Source organism: Ictalurus punctatus, chromosome 14, assembly GCF_001660625.3.
Source record: "Ictalurus punctatus breed USDA103 chromosome 14, Coco_2.0, whole genome shotgun sequence".
NCBI lineage: Eukaryota > Metazoa > Chordata > Actinopteri > Siluriformes > Ictaluridae > Ictalurus > Ictalurus punctatus.
The window spans coordinates 15796725-15815619 of NC_030429.2; the positions used below are offsets into that span (position 1 = coordinate 15796725).

At 38.1% G+C, this 18895-nt stretch overlaps 1 protein-coding gene across 2 annotated transcripts in view; it reads right to left on the reverse strand.

Moving 5' to 3' along the window:
• Positions 1-16738, reverse strand: part of otud7a (OTU deubiquitinase 7A) — a 68788-nt gene extending 52050 nt beyond the window's left edge. Inside the window, exon 1 of one of the 2 annotated variants that reach the window (XM_017486104.3) lies at positions 16452-16738. The gene's annotated coding sequence lies outside the window, so the exon portion shown is untranslated. The remainder of the gene's footprint in view (positions 1-16451) is intronic. The other variant, XM_017486108.3, reaches the window with a different exon arrangement.
• Positions 16739-18895: the final 2157 nt, after the last annotated feature.

Genomic DNA, 18895 nt, shown 5'->3' on the forward strand with positions numbered 1-18895 from the left:
CTATGACAAAAATTGCAGCTTGCTGTGAAACTGCAATGTGTAAAACTTTTTGTCCTGAAGACGTTCTAGTGTAGGAAAACCTAAGGTAAATATAAATAATTGTTTAATGGCTAGATTAATTGTGCTCTCACTACCATCATGTACTAAACAATATGTCAGTTTGGGAATGGGTTGCAAAGGATTAGGAAGTGGGTTGCAAAGGATTCCATCCTACAGGATCATAAGCCCATGGGGTCGGATCACACTAGTGCTCATGCACCTGCCTGGCTTTTGCCGAGTAATAATGCTCGATGACGCAGCTGTACATTGCAGCCTCACAATTTGTCGACTCACTCCAAACAAACATACTTTCCCCCCAATACAGATGGTCTTTTGTTGGTGAAATTTGATACTCTAATCTATTTATCCATTTCCAGAAGCATTCAACTGAAACAATACATGAATTATATTCTTATTGTTTGATTATATTTACCATGCATGGTTGGAAAAAAAGCACACACATTATTGTGTGGGCCATACACAAATCTATAATGACTGAAAGAACACTTAAACCTATCATCCTACTTCTTCTTATTTTGTGTCTTAAATGTGTTACACAAGGCGCCCATGCTGTGTGATAGCTGATAAGAGAGTAGGCAGAGCCGCACAAGGCACAGAACCGGATACCAACTGGATGCCAAGCTCACCAGATGGAACGGTCACTATGCTGCATCATCCCCCTTCACCAAGCACAGATCAGTGCCAGCATTTCAGACAGACTCGAAAACACAGTGTAATAATGCTGATAGCATAATGACTCCATTTGTTAATGTTTGACAGAATTTTGCAAACCTCATTAGCAGGAGTGGAAATGTCACAAATGAACCAGTTCAAAACCAGAACCAGTTTTACTTATGCTTTTTTATTAATACCATGTGTTGTTACCTGGATGATCAACGATTGTTTTTATGTTTTGTTTTTATGTTAAGTTCATGAGTGCCTTGTTTGTCCTGAGCAGTTAAACTGCCCACTGTTCTTCAGAAAAATCCTCCAGGTCCTGCACATTATTTAGTTTTCCAGTTACCTGGATGATCAACAATCGTTGATCATCCAGGTAACAACATGCAGTATTAAGAATCGAGCATATGTAAACTAGTTAATTTGTGTAAATTCAGTTATTATTGTGTCTTGTGGACTACACGTAAATATCTGTTATGTGAAACAGTTTATTCAGGGTAAGACTAAATAAAAAACAACATGCAATTTTTATGATTCCATTTCGCAACATTTTGCATTTTGCCGATTCTGCAATCTTATGACCTCAACTGTACAGATAACTACAAATATAATAACAAAACCCATGAATGCAGTCTCACTGACATTCTTCAGCATATAGACATAAAATAGACATTAAAATACATTTTAATATGTAACTCCTTGTTGCTTGTACTAACGCATAGCAGGGTCCAAACAGACAACCGAGTCAAATATACCGGATATTAAAAAAACAGCAAGGCTTGCAAATTGATAAAGTTTTGAGTGATGGTTTCAGATGGTCAGGTTTTAAACTGACAGTCAGGGGCTGAACAGTCTGAGCTTTTACTGTAATGGCTAATCTCATCACCAGACTTACGGATCGACACATTATCCACTTGCACACTTCCCGACTGGTGGCATGTGCATTTTCATGTGCTATAGACAGAGAGAGAGAGAGAGAGAGAGAGAGAGAGAGAGAGAGAGAAAGAGAAAGAGAGAGACTGTGATCTGATTTAGGATGTGTGTTACATGACCGATGAGGTAAGAGGCTAAATTAGATTACTGGGCTGAAAAACAAGTGCTTGCCAGTGAGAGAAATCTTTATAGATTATCAGTCAGTAACACTTCCGCTATGAGTTCTGTATTCATAATACATGATACAATAAAAATTTTAAATAAATGCTCATATGTAGTTATAGTTACATGCATTACAATTTTTAAAACATGAGCATATCATGTTACTTAATGCGTTATAATATTGGTTCATGAGAACTTTAGTGACAGTGTAGTAATAATGCTGTAATGAGCTATAATAAAGCTCCGGAGTAGTAACTGTATCACAACTTATATGTATTATAACCCACACCTTTATTTTCTCAGATCTTACTTACGTCTAGTAATTAAATAACGAATAATATACAATAGGGCAGGCTGTTGTTGGAAAAGCTGATTATTTTCCTATCACAGTATATCCTAAAGAGTTTATTCCGCTTATAACACAGTAATTTGCCAACAATGGCATTCTTTTATTTATTAAAGAATGGCGTCATAACATTTATCAGTTTAAAAAAGTTACATTTAATGCTGTGAAACAAGTGATTCTGCTGTAGTTCATGTAGTCATTTGAGGTAGTATTAAGACAGATAAAAATGCAGCTTTCGTCTGCCATCATTGAATGTAAAGGAACAGCACTACCTGTTAGAAAGCACTGACTCTTCCCGTAAACATCTCCTCTAATTGTACACCATATTAAAATATGTTTTTGTTAATAAACAAACATATGTTAGTCCGTTTATTAGGACGTGTCCTACACATCCCTGTGAATGAGTTGCTACTATAGAAGCAATAATGTAATCTATAATAAGTCATCTTTATGCCTATTCATACACATAATGCATAAACTGTTAGCATAAACCAAATCCAGTGGTACTCTGGTTCGTCCTAGTAGGACAGAGGAAAAACCCACTGCTCAAGATCAATGTACAGCACAACGCAGTTTATGTATTTTATTTGCATGCTGATGTATCCCTTCACTGTTTGATCACACACCTTCCTCACTCAAACGGTCAACTTCAGAGCTCACACTTCCTCTGAACACAGTACTGGGAAAACCTGTTCATAAAAACAATGTTTTCCTCTAACTTTCCTCTTTATGTCCTTGACTGTGTGCAGGTCACGCCTCCTCCTCAGTGCACTCGCAGGAATGTGTTTGATCACAGAGAAAAAATATGTTTGGAGTCTGCATTTAGGAATATACTAGTGGCTTAAAATGCTTAAATGCTGAGTGGAAAATACGACTGACCCGCAGGGATGAAAGTGAGCCTTTTCAAGCCCAGTAATCTCCTTTATACTTGTACACACAGTGGTCTCGTAAAAACACAATGGGAATGCAAAATGATTGCTGTCTAAATGAACAACACTTTCATGAATAAAGAATATACCACTTATAATGTGCAAAGAATTAGTAGTAGCAGTAGTTCTGTAGTATACTGGTAGTAGTATTATTTGCAGTGTGGTCTTTACACCAAAAATTAAAATGCATTAATAAGTAAAGCAGAGACGGAGTAATACATAAACCGTATGACATATGGTTTGTGGGATATCATATCATGGTATACACAGAGAAATTTGTAGTCATAAAAAATGCCATTATGTACCACACAACATTGGTGTGCTTACGCAAATACTATATAGTTTGCTTAGGGAAAGTAGCGTTGTTGTTTTTTTTAAACAGACAGGATCACTCAGCTTTTAGCAGTTTATCAGCAAAATAAGAAATTCCATTTTCATCAAATATGTTTGTTCATTAAATTGTAAGCTGATTTGAAAAAGCTGGAAGATATCCCAGGAGACGTAGCACACCAAGAAACATAACCATACAAGTATTCATTTTAAACAAATTTAAAAGTAAAACTACTTTGAAATTCCTGAGTTCTGTAATGCCACCATACTTTAACAGTCGCTTACTGCAACTTGCCTCCTCCTTATAATTGTACTGTTGTCAGTGTACATAATGAGAAGTAAAGATGACACAAAAGGAATATTAATGGAATATGATAATATTACACAAAGCAAAAGAGGCGAGAGAAATACGTTTTTAAAGGCCTCTGCTTGAGAGAAGCAGATTCGATGACTGAATTTCAATGCAGTGTGTAAGAAAGCACAGACCTATTTAGCCCAGGAATCAATCACTCACTCCCCATCTCTCCTCACACAGCTACAATGGCAGGCCTGTCTGTGTGTGTGTGTGTGCGTGCGCGCGTGTGTGTGTGTGTGTGTGTGTTTGAGAGAGAGAGAGAGAGAGAGAGAGAGAGAGAGAGAGAGAGAGAGAGTTCAGAGTGATGTAAAGAGCCGGAAGGCAGCAGTAGGAAGAGGATATGTTATGTGTTTCTTTCTCTGTCCTCTTTGTTCAGATCTACATGATCTACAGCAATCCAATGTGATGATGTCATGTGGGAGAATTCCATACAAAGGAACAGCCATTAACCTTGAGAAAATGCAAGTATCAACTATGTTCACCATCCGATTCTTGCAAATATAGATTTCTCTGTTCACTGGACCCTAATGGGTAGACAAAATAAAACCTGCTAATTAACACATCAGCCCCGTATGTGGGCTTCATATTGACAGCTTTTGTTGTGAAATTTGACTTAGTTTGTGAGTTAGTTAGGCCTGAATACATGAAGTTCACTACATATTAAGAAATGACTGCTTGATTACTTTGTTAATGTCCTTAAGTCTGGGTTTTAAATAACTGTACTTTGTTTGAGTCTTTCTTTCACCTAATACTTTTGACTTTTATGTTCTAATCCATTGCCAGACATTACAACACTATATTTCTCCATGATAATATATTTGTAAAGGCATAACCCTGCTGAAAAAAGTCCAGTTTAGTCTGACCAACCACCAGATCCCAAAACTCAGTAGACCAGTGGGTAAGTTATTTTCCAGCTTCCTTATTACTTGATGCTTGTGCATGTTCTCCGTGTGCTTTGGGGGCTTCCTCCGGGTACTCCGGTTTCCTCCCCCAGCCCGAAGACATGCTGATTGTCGGTAGTGCGTGAATGTGTGTGCGACTGTGCCCTGCGATGGATTGGCATGTCCAGGGTGTCCCCCACCTATTATATATTTTATCCCTGTAATAGGCTCCAGGCTCCCCGTGACCCTGTGTAGGATAAGTGCTATAGAAAATGGATGGATGGATGGATTTCTACTTGCCTTACTGTTGTGTTAATTTCTTAAATATTACCTGTCTATGATGTAGCATTAGTAGCTGCAATTTAGAAACTGTTTCCTTTCTGCCAACACTTGCCATCTGACAAACATGGTCTACCCGTTTGAGCTGCTCGGCCTGTGTTTCGGAGGCTGGTAGCTGGTCAGAACAAACTGGATTTTTCAGCAGGGTGACTTTGGCATCAGATGCTAAAGTCAGCTTCAGGTAATTGATCTAAATTCCTATCAAATCTAAGCTTTAACATGTGACAGCAAGAATAATATCACTGTAATATATGTTATCACATACATTTTGTACACTTCATCAGGGTGGTTTGTATTGTGACTGCTAGCTGTTAGCTTCCAACTAGCTTGTATCATCAGAGTTACATTTACATTAACATTTATTCATTTAGCAGACGCTTTTATCCAAAGCGACTTACAAATGAGTAGTTAGTAGCATACTATCTACGATTTGTGAGATTAGGAATACAGCTGTTGTTAGGCTAAGTTAAAATTTTCCCATGTTCCTTGATTCTTTGCTGAAAGAGTCACCTATTTACAATCACTGACTAAAATCAGTGTGATTTGAGGCAGAGGCCCTTGTTGTACTTCGCAGAGGTTTTTTTTGGGCTTGTTGCAGCCAAAAATACTTGATTTTGATGTGGCTTTTTTCCCAAAAAATGTGCACTGCAAACTGCAGAGTTTTTTCATTTTGTTTTGTTTTTTTTTTAACATTTTTGCAGAAAACTACTTGAATTGGCGAAATTGCAAATGCACGGAATTGAATTTTGCAGTGATGTTTGTTGGTAAATTAGACTTTTTAGGTGTGCTCCTATTCGATGCACATGATTCGAAGAGGGCTTTGGCTGAATGTGCATTGTGATGACATCACATGACTTGTCTTGGCCCAAATCTACCGAAAATGAATTTTGAAAAATTGCAAGCTCTTCCGAATATTGCGGAGCTTGCTTGATTTTGCATTAATTTCTGTGATCACGAAATCCTGCAGCACCTGTTTCAGAGTTTATATTTTTCGACTTTAACTTGAAGAATGACGAATTTGACACATTCAAATATTTAACAGATTATTTATTTAGATGGGCAGTTATACTTTTACCCGAGTAAAGAATCTGAATGTTTTTACCACCTCTGGTGAATTTTAAGCAGTGGCCAGTAACAATGATTGTCATGAGTGCTCTTCTGGTTAATTTTATCATACACAATCATGCAGCAGCAATGATACAAGCTTCCAATAAAATTAAAGTTGGTCTAGTTTGCGAGATTCAACTCCAACTAATACTCCTATAATGTCTGTATAGGACTGACATCCCAGCCATTACATCTGGTGTTGTTTCAGACACATTAATCCTGTGAGCTGGTGTGTTTGCGTGTCAATGCTGGCAGATGCCAGTCTCACACAGCTGGGTGTGTTTTCTGGGCCAGCTGATCCCTGGGCTTGCTGACAGCTCCTCACACTGATCCTGCACTGTCAGACACGTGCATGAGCCTTGCTGACACCTATTCACACCATACACAACAAAAAGCTCGCAAGCAAAAAGCTCAAATAGGCCCTATAAGGTGCATTCACTGGTTCACAAATCACTGGTTCACACATCACTTGTGCACACATCACTGGTTCACACATCACTGGTTCACATATCACTAGTTCACACATCACTGGTTCACACTGTGGTCTGGTGTGATCATGAACAGCACAAGGGCACTAATCACATGTTGGACTATCATGCGTATAAGAGCTGGATATAAGTTGTAATGCTGAATGAGTGTGATGGGATCATGTTTAATGAATTACGTGAAAGAGCCACACGGCACAGGGAGGCATGATAAGTAAAATTAATTGTTAGCAATAAGCAAACACTTAAAGACTTAAACACTTAATTTCACTCCAGCTCATGTCCATGTGTTGGAATGACAATGACAATCCTTGAATCTTTGAAAGCACTCAAATCCTTCTCCAGCACAGCCTCAGGTCTCAGCTCTCTGCTGATTGGCAACAGTCGGAGCTGAGGAACAGACAGAGCAGATACACATTTAAACGAAGCGGTGGGGCAAAGCAGCACTGCCAGACCTGAGTCTCTTTCTCTTTCTCACTCCTGTCCTATTTCCTAGCATTCGGCCTCCTCAAAAGGAAACAAGTCTGCACCAGCTGCTCCCTCAGGGCCACAGAGACAATGAGACAGAATGACAATTATCAACCAAGAAAAATATTCAACATGATGCATTCAGTGATACTGAAGTGTCTAAGGGCTGGAAGGGAGGCGTCTAAGAGGCTGTCCGACACATATTCATGTTTATATTTCACAGTCTTAACAAGCATTTACAATAAGTATAGCAATGCCAAATAAAGCTTATATTTTCACCAAAGCTTATTCAAACAATTATTTTTCATATATTTTAAACATCACTGAATTAATACAAAATGAATATTGAACACTTAAACTTCCAGAAATAGTTTAAGCAGTTAATACTACGTAAGTTCACATTTAATTTCCTCATTCTCTTAACTCGTACCTTTCCTCTTCATTTCACTGTAAGTTACTGAATCATTCAAACTAATAACTGAATAATATGCTTTAAGATGAGTAACTGAATAATAAAATGATTATTTGATGGATTTACTAAAATGTTCTGTATAACCTTAAAAATAAAAACAAATGAATTTGCTACATGAGCTCCAAAAAGAGGAAACATTAAAACAACAACAACAACAAAAAACTGGGAGTCATTTGGTGAACTAGTATACAGTATGGTTGCACATAAATATATGTTGTATTGACTGTCCTGCTTGATTGTGCGTTAATCTCTGCGATTGCAAAATCGCAAAATCCCGGAGGGACTGCTTAATAGGCTTTTGAGATTTAAAAAATTCAATATAAACAAACAAATGTATTAAAAGCAGGGTGACACCTGAGTGAATAAATAGCACTATAACGGTTATGCAATAGTTTGCTAATTATAATTACAAATACCTAATTACTGAAAGTAGAGATTTAAATAATTATTAGTCAACAGAACTCAATACACTAATCAACCCAAAATCAAAGCAGTTACTCAATAACCCAGTTAACCAACAAGAATGTAGTAGGGATGTCACGAGAACCGATACTTCGGTACCAAGGCGGTACCAACATTCTTAAAACATGACGGTACTTGTTTTTCTGCACTATCTTTGGAACCGATTCTAATGGCGGTACCGAGGTTGCAATTCATCCGGACCTGATGGGGCAGCAAATACGCGCAAGTGTTTTAGTCAGTCCACAAGTGGTGACGAAGAAGAAGAACGCCTACAAGCACACGGGAAAAACTACAGAAGATTAGCTTAACTTAACAAGTTTAGCTTCGCCCCGACTCGTTGAGAGGAAAAGAGAGGAAAGCTAGTATCAGTTTCCGGTGTGCAACCAATTCTATTGTTCATTTCAAACAAAGCAAGGAAACACCAGGAGTTTGGCAAAGCACCTGAAAGACGGTCCAATATTATGTTTGTTAGAGGCAGCTGGCATTGTTGCAGTGAAACCAGCTAATGTTATGCTCCGTGTAATGTTAGCGATGGCCTGTTATTTGTTAACGACACTAACACAGTCAGTGTGTTTAGATGGACAACAATAATCCACTCTTAACCCGATTAAGACGATACTTTGATTAAGAAACTACCATGTAAACAGCAATTTTTAATTACCTTAATCTGATTAAGGTCATACTCGAAGTAAACACTAATCAAATTAAGACATGTGGAGTACTCCTGTTTTAGTCCCATTATCGACCTGTATTACAGACATGTAAACACCTTAATCACATTATTAACATCGTGTGAGAGTTTTTACCGCATTTTGCGACAGGACACGATCACACACGGCAGTGCTCAATATTTTACGACAAACAAGAAAGTACGGCTGCATTCCAAACCGCATACTTGCCTACTATAGACCTGTAGTAGATGTATCTCGGCTAGTATATAGAAGGTAAGTACGCGGTTTGGGACACAGCCTACGGCTTTAAACAGCTGTCTATTTGCTCGTACAGCATGGCAAGTAATTAACTGAACTTAAAGCGTTAGTAAAAAAAAAAAAAAAAAATACCCGAACTGTATACGGTACCATAACGAAGACGAACTGTATGTTGATATGTGAAATTCTGGAGGGACGTCGGACAGCGTGGCGCGGTGACGTAATGACGTGTGCCGTTCACCTAATTATGTTCTATAACATGTAAAACGGGTACATGAAAGGAGTATTCTAAAAGCGACTCATGTAAACACCTTAATCACATTATTATCTTACTCAGAGTAAGGTCAATAATTAGATTACTGCTGTCCATGTAAACATAGTCATTGCAGTGTTATAAACTACCTCCGAATGGGCCACCATGCATTGCTATTCAGCCCGTGTCCTGTTAGCTAAATGTAGCCTCATGTCACTAATAATTATTCACATGTTCATGCTTTTAATAACTCTTTTTGGCCTGCCACCATATCAGTGAATTTAAACTAATGCTTACATTCAGAGTATAAGGTGTTTGTGTGTGTGTGTGTGTGTGTGTGTGTGTGTGTGTGTGTGTGTGTGAGTGGAGTACATCCTCCCTTTGCCAGTATCAGCCAGAGGAGGATGTACTCCAGGAGAGTTTTTTATTTTATTTTATTTTTATACCACACTGCGGTATCAACTTCAGTATCAAGTATCATGTACTTTTGGTGGTATCGGTACCGACTACTAGATTTTTGGCATCGTGTCATCCCTAGAGTATAGTAGTTAGTCATTAAAAGAGCGGGTTCAGGTGTAATTTCAGGTGCATGTATTGGTCCAGAAAAACACAAAGTAAAAAATAAAACAACAACAACTAAAAAATTATATGAAACTATCACTCGTTATGTTGCATAAATGCATAATAACATTGTACAACAAAAACTAAGAAGTATTTCAGTCTACTTCTTCACTATAAAGTCCCAAACAGGAAGTGCCAAAGCAACAGCATGTCCACATGACTAGTGCAGAGTTTGCTAAGGCAAATAGTGTATGGTTTAGAGGGTGCGGTTTCATTTGAAAGATAAAAATGACGAGCCTCCCAGCAGTACCAATGACTTGTAAATTTCAACTTCAACAAAATGGCAGAAGTAAGAATGTCATGTGAAATTGCAAAAGACTGTAATGATGATTAATGGCACCAGATTCTTTAGCATGCAGTCCATATTGCAGTCTCAACATATGAAGAAAAACAACACGCTTGAACACACATTTTAAAAACTTTTTCATGTTTAGTGCATTTCCCTTGTTTTCCTTTAGTCCATTCTTGTCTATAGCTATATAAACACATGAAACCATAACATAATATTATTATAGTAAAGCATGTAGTCCATGCTACGCTTCCTACCTTATTCCTATCCTAGAATTTCACAAGCTTGTTAGTGGACACAATCCTTCTATGTCCACTTTATCTGTTTTTCCTCTTCCTATCAGGCAATATATCTAATGGGAAAAAGACTATGTGCTTTTCTTTCCCAACACAAGCCAACATGCAGCAGTCAGGAATGAAGACTAGTGAAAACTGATGCATATTAAACAGCGTTCCTAAAGAAGTGAGAGAAAAAAAATGTAGTCTTTCCTTCCTATTTTTTTTGTAAAGATTGTAATCAAATTCTAAATCTTTCTTGAATGCAGATATTTTAATTAACTTGCTTACAAGAGATAATTGTTCCTTGCTCTTGATTTGTGTTGTAAATGTCATTTCTAGGAGAAGCCTATCAGTAATGGAAATCTAAATATGTTGCTTATGTTTGATGACGGTGACTGGCTGCTTGTATGATAAAGGCTAGATGCCTCCATAGCAACGCATGCATGAAGATGCTGGCTTAAATACTACTGAACAGAATGCTGTAGATATGCATTAATCAGCCGATCACTACTGGGGCAAAAAAAGAAATGACAGCTTACATGCTGTGTTGGCTAAACCATGAAAAACTGCAATGCTGATACTTCTAGAACTAAGAGTCGTGCTATCAGCAAGTAAGTTCTGCAAATGCAGCAATGAGACTAAATGAAGATATCCCAGATATTTCCATGTGTGTGGAGAGGCCAGTGGTGAGTCTGTAATATAGAAATATGTTCTCATCTGTCACAGATATCAAACACAATGTCCATCTTGCAAATTGAATATTGAATCATCCCACAGTACAGTATTGTCCAAACATTTTACACTGGATCTGGATCAAGTCCCACTAGATGTGTCCGTCAAATGCACATTGCACATTTTCCATCTGTAGAATGGCACGACAGCACACTTACGTTTTATAATGACAGCTAACACCATATGCATCCGTGAAAAATTAGGGTTGTTATTATTATTTACAATATGGGTTGCTTAAAAACTGATTAAGACAGTGGGATAGTGAATGAACTGCATATTTGTGTTTATTCTGTTTAACCGTATGTATCACTATACTGTATAAACATTTTGTGGATTTATGGACTTAAATCAAGACAGAGCATAAAACAAACATAAGAGCGTGCCTGAGCTTGTGTTTTAAATCCATCCACCCTTCCATTCATTCATTCATTCATTCATCTTCAGTAAATAATTTATCCTGTTCTGGGTCACAATGGATGGGACACCAGTCAATTGCAGTGCACCATGCACACATTCCCCCACTCATTTACACCTAAAGGACGTTTCCAATAGCTAATCCACCTAGTGATGAAGGAAAACCCACACAGACAGAGGGAGAACATGCACAGAAACTGCACATCGACAGTAACCTGAGCTCAGGATCGAACCAGGAACACTGGAGATGTGATACACGGTTAGATTTGGTTACATTTTAAACAGAAGTATTTTCATCACAGGGCACAATCACACGCACATTCACATACTCATTCACACACTACAGATAATTTAGACATGCCAGTCAGCCTACAATGGATGTCTTTGGAATGGGGAAGGAAACCGGAGCACCTGGAGGAAACTCTCGAAGCACAGGGAGAACATGCAAACTCTGTGCACACAGAGCAGAGGCGAGCAGGTGATATCCATCCATGCATATAAAAAAGAATAAAAATAAATGTATTATAAACAAATATATTACTATTTATAACATGCAGTAAATGAAAATTTGTGAGCAAACCTATATATTCTGATATGTATCATGTATTGCAGCAATGCCTTTAACTGTAGCCAATCAACCTACGAACATGTTTTTGGGAAGTGGGAGGTAATTCATGCAGACATGGGAAGAACTGAGGGAGGGAGGGAGATCCACCACGCCACCCAGTTTAACATGACTAGAAATTTTCAAAAATCCATTTAGGTTTTTTTGTTTGGTTTTGTTTTTATGACTCAAACAAACCTTCCTGTTTCTGCTATCAGTTTCCTTTCTCTTACTCTAGCTCCATTCACAATTCCTATTCCCTTCCTCATTATTCTGGCCTCAATGTGACCTCTCCCTGGAGCACTTAACATTGCTTCCCCACCTGTGAGGATGTGGAGCACTTCAAAGCACCATACAGTGATTGAGCACTGATTGCTGTGGGCCACTTGACTCATTTCATCTCATCTTGAGGACTAAACTTTCCGGGAATGAGGTGGGAGGGAGATGGAATTCTCTGAAGAAAGAGGCGACAGTTTCTCCCTTTGATGGGCTCAGCCTTTTCAGTGCTGCTCTTTTTAAACAAATTTGATCATCGCTGTGATATATTTCACTTATTATGTAAGGGAAAAAACTACAGACAAGAGCATTTCATATCTGCACACACATATACTCCAGATAATCATACTCTGCTGTGTGACTAACCCTGATTTGTATATATTTTTTTTTAAATCAAAGCTAAAAATGATTGGGACTTAATACTTGAAGGCCCTTCACAAATGAAAAGAATCAAAAAATAGAAAGACAGTGACATGGCACAGCATGAGACAATGTGCATGAGAAAACATGAGTATTTGAGTACAGTTGTATTGTTCATAAATGTCATGGCATACCGTGAAAATTTCATTTTCATTTCAGCACCGTACACTGTATTTTCATGTCAGCCTTTTTGCACACGTACAATTCTGACATTCTGGGTTTTTTGGGGTCTTTTTTCCGACTCTCATGGTAATGATTGTATTTCCCTGAGAACTACAGATACAGTGCCCTCCACTAATATTGGAACCCCTGGAAAATATGAGCAAAGAAGGCTGTGAAAAATTGTCTTTATTGTTTAACCTTTTGTTAAAAAAATTACAAAAAAAACGCCCACAAAATCATGTCCTGCCATAGCCATCTCAGTCCCCTGACTTGAAATCCATAGAAAACCTGTGAGGTGAACTGAAGAGAAGAGTCCACCAGCGTAGCCCTTGAAATTTGAAGGATCTGGAGAGATTCTGTATGGAGGAATGGTCTCAGATCCCTTGCCGTGTATCTCCAACCTCATCAGGCATTATAGGAGAAGACTCAGAGCTGTTATCTTGGCAAAGGGAGGTAGCACAAAGTATTGACTAGAAGGGTGCCAGTAATTGTTGCACACCTATATTTAACAAAGATATTTTTAATAAACCTGTATTTTGTTTGCAATTGTTTGATATTCACAAGAACAGAGAATTTTTGTGAACTTTTTAAACAAAAGATCAAAAGGTTAAACAATAAAGACAAATTTTCACAGCCTTCTTTGCTCATACTTACCAAGGGTGCCAATATTAGTGGAGGGCACTGTAAATATCAAATACAGCAATCTGTTGGGGAAAAATTACTATTTACCATCAGTTACTGGTTTAATAAAATAATGACTGTTTCATATAGTAAATAGATAATAGATTATGTGAATTTCTGATAGTGTTACTAATGTGATAATCTAATCCACACAATTATGAAAATAATGAAAGTTAATAAAGACAAGCTTTTTTTTTTTAATAAACCTGTTGGAGTACACCAATTTTCAAAGCAATGTTCATATTTTATTATTTATTCTTTATGTATTTATAATTTTAAAAGAAATCAATATCATAGTTATATAGCCTTCATAATAAGTATTATCTGTACATATCAACATATTTTATGTATCTGTTTTTATATATCAGTTTCATTTTAATTATATGTTCTTTTAATTATGCTTTCTTAATGAGTTCAAAAAGCAACACACAACAATACTAAAATGCCAAGGCCTGAGCTCTTAGTAACCCTATACCAGCAGAATTTCTGCTCAGTGTTTCTGAACATGTCTATGAATTTCATGTAGTCACTGATCAGCAGCCAAGCGCAGCCCCCATTGCCCTGCTATACACAGGCCTACAGTGACCACACTGGTCAGTGTTTCCGCTTTGCTGTTTTGCCCTGATTGTTCCATCTGTCTCTCAATGTCTCTGACGACTAATCTCCGTCTGTAATGAAATAACAAATGCAGAGTGGAACTCCATCAGCATGGGATAAAAATATTGTCTCATTGGGCTATCTGATCAAAATAGAGACTGTCAGGTCAAGGTCATTTCTTCATCCATTCATCGTCAGTAAGCACTTTATCCTGGTCAGGGTCATGGTGGAGTATATACTGGGAACACTAAGCATGAGGTAGGAATACATCCTAGATGGGATGACAGTCCATCACAGAGCAACATATACACACACACACACACACATACACACACATATACACACACACATTCACATCTAGGGGCAATTTAGTGTAATCAATCTATCTACTGTAATATTTTTGGCTGAAAACCCACACGAACATGATGAGAACATGCAGAAACAGTCAGTCAGATACAGACAGTAACCCAAGCTCTGGATCAGGCCATGGACTGTGGACCACCGTGCCACCCAGATTAATCTCTTAATTTTTTTCATTTGCTTTAGTAAAATATCAGTGAAATTTAATTAAATGATATAACAAAAGATATGAAGAAGAGAGATTGAAAATGCAACTCAACTATACACAACTATACACTATTTACACAATTATGCTTGTGCTGTCACTTGTATGATTTTGAATACTGTTTGGAGAATTGATAAATAATATATATTTGTACATGTGGTCTTTAGGTTTATTTCATCAGACATAATGTGCAACAGGCACATAGGTTGTGAACCTCAAAATGACTACTGAGTTCATGCAGGTCGTCAGGATATCGTTCAGAGCTCTATCTATATATATATATATATCTACAATATTTGTTCAAAATTTGAGAAGGCTAAAGCATAGGCACACACAGCGAACCTGACTCGCTCAGGATATTCCAGGTCAACTCTGACATATGCTAAATATTACTCACATAGTTTTAACATATGATGCACATTTCCCATAGATCCTCTACATGATAGCTATGTAATGAGCCTTTATTCATGTGTAGTGCATACCAAACCAAAATGATTCACACACACACAAAAAAAAAAGCCAAAAACAAATGCTGGTCCATGTCACATGGCAAAATGTCTAGATATTGATTAACACTACAGTGTTCATCTGGGTCTGTTTAGAGTTAAATAAACACTGATGATTTTGCTGTGTAATTCTCACGGATTTGCAGTACAACACTTAAAGTAAGGGTTTGCATGGTAGAAAACCGGGCTAACATTACATTTCAGCCTAAAAAAAGGAAAAAAGTCAAGTCTATAGGTCTTCAGCCTGTAATACTGACGTTTCTGCTGTTAAATGTCATCTATGTTTATGAACATTAAAGCACCAAGTGGCTACACACTAAAGAGACTGGAGATCAATGATATCACACCAGTGTCTCTAGTGTTTTATTTATGTGTGTATATATATATATATATATATATATATATATATATATATATATATATATATATATATATATATATATATATACACACACACACACACACACACACACACGTTGAACTTCACATAAGCCGAAATCCATTCAATAGGCTACGTGCAACGCTGACAAAGCATAATTTAGATCTGTTGTTGTAGCCTTCATAGTGTTGATAAGGAAACTGTGAGCTAACTAATTGTAGTTGTACAGGTAGACAGCTGTGTAGCCCATCTTAGAGCATCTATAAAATAGACTAAGTTAGGCTACATAATGAAAGCAAAGCGGAATAACGAAACGGGAGCACATCCTGATGTTGTGCAGTAAGTGCAGGTTGAATTCTAAGCCCAGCTGGTGCTATTCAATGCTGACAACAATAAAAACGATACAAAATGTTCAATCCTGATGTTGCAAGCACAGCGCATTGTTTGTGATCTTTATGCCGTTTAGCCCCGTTACGCCACAGCGATAATCCGTGATGCCACACGTCTATAGACAAAGAGACGGCTTTCCGACTGATTCCACCGATGCAATCAGAAGGAACTACGTCCACATACATTTCTGAAAACACCGAAAATTCCTGAGTACCTGCTTCAGAAACTGCTTCGGATACAGACCTCGATATCCGCAAGATGCAAGTGAAAGCGGCACGAGCACGTAGGGGGAGGAAGACAGGTGCACCTGTTCAGGATACGCAGTGATTCGAGCTGGTTAGCGTTCAGCGGGATTCAAACATGTCTTACCTTTCCTTAGTCAGTCATAATTCCTCATTTCACGTCGACAAATCAACCATCCAGTAAAATATGGCTTTAAAAGGCACAGGCCAAAACGGACTCCACGTCTAACAGCTGTTATATCTCCCTCATCCTCATGCTGTTCAGCGATGCAGCAGCACAGTGTCAACGCCACGCCCACTCGGCAGCTCCGTCCCATGACGTCAGCGAGAGACATTATTCCCCGCCCATTCTGTAAAAGTGCTGCCACTTCTCACCTGCTGTACCCTTTCTGTTCACTCCTCCCACCCTGTACCGTTTCTGTTCACTCTTACTACCACCCTGTACCGTTTCTGCTCACTCCTCCCACCCTGTACCATTTCTGTTCACTCTTACTACCACCCTGTACCGTTTCTGTTCACTCTTACTACCCTGACCCTGTGCCGTTTCTGTTTACTCCTACCACACGGTACCATTTCTGTTCACTCCTACCTGCCTGTACTGCTTCTGTTCACTCCTACTACCCTGACCCTATACTGTTTACTGTTCACTCTTACTACCCTGTACCGTTTCTGATCACTCCTACTACTTAGTACACTTTAGTTATACAGAAATAGTATTAAAGTGTAACTTTAACTTGTGTTAAATTTATTTAAAAGTGCTATTTAAAAGAACTATTTCAAGCATATTGTAAGGCACAGGTTGCCAACTCTGGTCCTGGACTACCCTCTGTCCTACACATTATACAGTTTTCCCTGCTCTAACACACCCAATTCAACTCAGAATGGGTTGTTAATTAGCTGATTAGTTGAGTCATGTGTGTTGCGAGCAGGGGAAACAGTACAATGTTTAAGACACGGGGTACTCCATGAACAGGCTTGGGAAGGTGTGCCAAAAGGTGTATGTTTAACAACCAAGATACTTCTCAGAGCATATTATAATTAGAACAAATAAGATCAAATACTTTTCAAGCCTGAAAACAAAAACACATGCTCAAACAGAAAGCAATATTTTCAATGCATTTTATTAGGATATATGCACTTAGAGCATAAGCGCTTGGTAGTAAACCCACATAACTTTAGGAAGATTCCCTTCCAAGTAACAAATGCACTTTTTTCTCCTCTAAACAGCTCATTACAAATGAATACAACTCGTGCTGTTACCTATATTGTATACTAACAATATACCGTTTGTCCCTCCCATAAGAAGCAGTGTGAAACACCAATCACAGACTAAACAGTTTCTAAATGACACAAAAACCTTCATCATTAGAGCACTATTCTTAGCTACTTTTCAAATAAAAGGTGTCCTTGGTTCATTTCTAAAAATAAAATAAAATAAAATAAAATAAAAGCAAATACAAATGAAAAGGAACTTTCAAAGTTGTTGATAGGCTATACGATTTCATATGATGCTGACAAAATTATTATGTATTTTATATGGGTCTAGTGTATGCTGTAAAGATAAAGAACATAAGTAAACTGGTAAACTGATGACACAAGCCTGCACTGGAAAAACTCCCTCCCTCATTTAGACATGGACTCCACAGCGAGGTTAACACTCTCACCCCCTCTGCTGTTCACATATTTTAAAGCAGGTTTCTGCAGACCAGACCCAATTTCCTTGGCATATTTCTGCTACAGAAACAAAAAGGAATAATAAAAATAATTGAGCACAAATGGAATTATAATGATAATTTTAATAATGTAACTGGCCATAGAACATTTGATCCTGCATATCACAGCTTGTGGATCAGAAGGATCAAAGAAAAAGGCTAGAATCATGCAAGCAATCAGATGGGCAAAACACAGGTATATCATATTTGAATCCAATACTGATATGCAGGTCATTTCAGAACAAACCACTCATATGCCTTTGTCAGTGATGAACAATAAAGCGCAACGCCAATGGGCATATGAATATCAGAACTGGAGTCTTGGGATTTCCATTTGTTTGGTTGGACAAACACAGGTTTGCATTGCATCATGCTACTGAAAGGATTCAAATTTGGCCCAAACAACATGAATCCATTGTATGCAGCTTTGTGAACAAGCTGGTGGTGGCCCTGTGATGGTGTAAGGAATGTTTTCCTGGAAAATATGATGCCACTTATACCTAGTGAAGAACATATGAATGGCACAATGTGACACTCATACCACTGGGAGGGACAATGTTATCCTTATAGAACCTGTACAAGGTACATAGTGACACCCAGATACAGTAGCAGCAGCACACACCTCCTGGAGTTGTACACCTCTAAATAATGCCCATGAGTAGGAGGTAATTCTAGTAGAGTGGCATTTAAACTGTAGGGGATAGCTGTCCAGCCCACCTGTAGTGCATACGATGGCATCAGTGGGCCGGCCTCGGCTTAGACAAGCCCCCTGTGTCTTTCTTCCATGACATATGAACAGTTGGTCTGAGGAATGGATGGGTGACATCTCTTCTAAATAATAACACTCTAAAGTCAGCCA